The following is a 3,078-nucleotide window of genomic DNA, read 5'->3' as shown; positions in this document are numbered from 1 at the left end:
ACTGTATATATATTGTATATACTTCTTGTATTGACAAAATAATACACCAACATTCACATACTAATTCCAGCTCATCTTTGTTGCAAAACATGGCTCACCTTCTAACAGCCTGAAAAAAGCATAGCAGCTCTAGCTTCAAAAGCTATCGCTATCTGATCAATTCTGAGTGATGGTGTAAAATGATATCACCTCACCTCACTGGGCAGTAATCGTTTAATCTTTAACATCTCTAGTAAAACATAGGTCTTGGTACCAGAGGTTGTAAAACTCCATTGGAGGCCATTCACTTTGAGTTGCTAATAAGCATCGTGGGGATTTACCGAGCCCTAATAACACTTTAAAATCATGGCTAGCTATTATTAGGCGATGTGATCATGTCAGTTATGGTGTGGTCAGTTAATAGGCTTAACTTTGATAGCATCAAAGAACAGGTACTCATTCACATACAAAGTTCCAATGCTGTGTGACAGTCCAACAAGCACTATGTTTAAAACTCCCAAAGGAGCAGACATGCATGAATTAAAACGTTTCATACCTAACACCTGATCTGTACTTTGATTTTTTTATTTAAAAAAATTAACATGTTCCTTATTTTATTAGATGTAAAGGACCTAATTCAGTGTGAATATCAGCCATTTGAAACAACCCAAACCTTAAAAATATTACACTAGTTTAAGCAAATCATTGACTACTTTCATCTGCAGGAAAAATAACTTGTTCTTACGGTAGCTAATAGTAGTTTTAGTCATTTAACTTTACTGGCTGAATGCACTAGCACCACAAGTTGTTGCTGAAAAAAAAAACTATCCTCCTTGGGGATCTTTTAACACACTGAATGATGACACAATGACCAGCTGGGTCAGAGGGCAGACCTACCGAGGACAAGGACCAAAGGCCAAAGAATGTAGGCGGTAAATGTGGGTGTCTCAATATTTGAGTTTGTATCGTAACTGCTGACAATTTAAGAGCAAATTAAGACAAAGTGTCTTGAGGGTCGGCAGTTCATTGATAATGGCTGACTCAGGGTTTGATTTGAGCCAGCTGGCTTTAAAAAGGCAGAGACAGGGGTGGCAAACCCAGTCAAGCATTTACATCTTTTTAAGAAATCTATTAAAGTTTTGTATAAGCAAATATACAAACGGGATGAGGACTTTATTTGAATTAAAGAAATGAATTAACACTGTGAAAATCTAAGAAAAACTTGAAAATAGTTGGAAGCGGTGAGACAAAAAAAGCTTGAAATCCTGATAGATGCATGAAAAATTACTTTCCTTTCTACTTCCAGACATCTCAAGCCCCTCAGCCTTTGTTGGAGACGTCACAGCTACCAGTTCAATGCCAAATCCTCCAAGGAGGGACAGCAGCAACATCTGCTAGCTCAAAGATTGATTAATTGGTTGATCGGGCGCCTGCAGTGTAAACTGATTGATTGATCATTCTGAGGTTGGAGTAGCTTTTATTCGGAGCCTTGGGGAGCAAACCTCTGGAGGTCCTGAGTCATCTGTCATGTCCAACACGTAGCACAAGATGAAGGAGTGATGATGCTTTATGGGTTTATTACCAAAACACAGGGACATAGAATGGAATAAGTTTTAGATTTTAAACTAAAACACTGTATTGATGAGCCTTTCCTATTTTTGATAAAACTGAATTAGTTTTGCTTTCCTAAACAAAGAATTTCTGCTTATTTATAATTCCTGACCACATTTCTTGGTAAGAGTGAGAAATGTGAGTAATAGGAGCAAAGGTTGCAGATGAAATTCTGTGGAGCGGCTCAGTCAGACACACAAGTCAACGACAGAAAAATATCTTATTTAATGGCAGAGGACACACTGAATGACCTGCTAGTGGAAAGAGTCATATAAGCTTTGGACAACAGATGTTCCTCAGGTACCGAGGTAATAAGAGTGAGAGTTGGTTAGGGACAGACATGAGGTGTAACAACCTATGGCAAAAAAGGAGGTAAAACTAAAGGCATGCAGAGAGAATAGACAGCCTTGGGATATGTTGCTGACATTGGACCTCATGGACAACCCTAGTGGCATGTGCCTGGTTTATCAGTGTATATGTGCCTGCAGCATGAATTCTGACCTGAATCAGAAATGTTTGACATACAGGAATGCATAAATAAGAAACTGAAGGTTTGCATGATTATGAATGGACGTTATGTGTTGCAATTCTGGATGTTAACACATTTAATCTCCCAAGCAGCAGGTAGCCTTGACAAGCATAATAAAACTAGAAGAAGCCTCAGCATCTGCCTGGCCAGCTCTTGTCAGCAAAAATGCAGTCCTTTCTAATCCATCAACCTCTTTTTTACAAATATATTACAGTTTTGCAAACAGTGTTTTTTCAAAGTAAGTATTCACATTTATTAAATGTGTAAAGGCCAAATTAAAGCTGAGAATCAGATTAATCTTCATGTATTAAATATTTTGTGGCTGTATCTATAACCCTTATCACTTCTCATTAATCTTTTATTTTTACCAGTACAGACATGACATCATTCTGAAGTTTCAAAMATTTATATTAGTGAATGATCAAAGGAGGATGATTTTTTTTAAATAAATACACATACTACCTGATGGTGTAAAGGCACAAGCCCTATTTTCAGAATGATGCTGACCTTACACCAGTATCTTTCCATCAACTGAAACACTGCTAAACCCCAGCCCTGCTGCTGGAAGCTTGTAGAACCAATTACCGGACTGGTTGAGTGCCAGGTGCAGATTGCCAGCCACAGGCCCAGCCAATTAGACTCTAACCTCACTTCTAGCCCTAATACTGGCATGGTATGTGGCCATCTCATCGCAGGCATAGGAGGAGCACTGACAGCACTGTTTGAAGGACAGTTGAGTGGCTGTATTTAATGTTTTCTATTTTTTCTTTGTCAGTTTAATTATTTTAAAAAACTGGAAGAAAAGAGTAACAGACATTCTTCCAATCCATAAGACACTAATAGAAGGTGATATATACAGAGCTATCTAGTAATATAAGCTTAAATTTGATGGTTGACCAGCTTTAAATAATAACTCAAAACTTTTCCCTTTAAAACAGTGGGATTTATATACATACATA

At 37.7% G+C, this 3,078-nt stretch overlaps 1 protein-coding gene across 1 annotated transcript in view; it reads right to left on the bottom strand.

The window, feature by feature from the left end:
• chchd3a (coiled-coil-helix-coiled-coil-helix domain containing 3a) overlaps window positions 1-3,078 on the bottom strand; it is a 67,438-nt gene that overhangs the window by 34,492 nt on the left and 29,868 nt on the right. The window lies entirely within an intron of this gene.

The sequence above is a fragment of the Austrofundulus limnaeus genome, unplaced genomic scaffold, assembly GCF_001266775.1.
Source record: "Austrofundulus limnaeus strain Quisiro unplaced genomic scaffold, Austrofundulus_limnaeus-1.0 Scaffold26, whole genome shotgun sequence".
Taxonomy (NCBI): Eukaryota; Metazoa; Chordata; class Actinopteri; order Cyprinodontiformes; family Rivulidae; genus Austrofundulus; species Austrofundulus limnaeus.
This window is presented reverse-complemented; position numbering and strand designations above follow the sequence as displayed.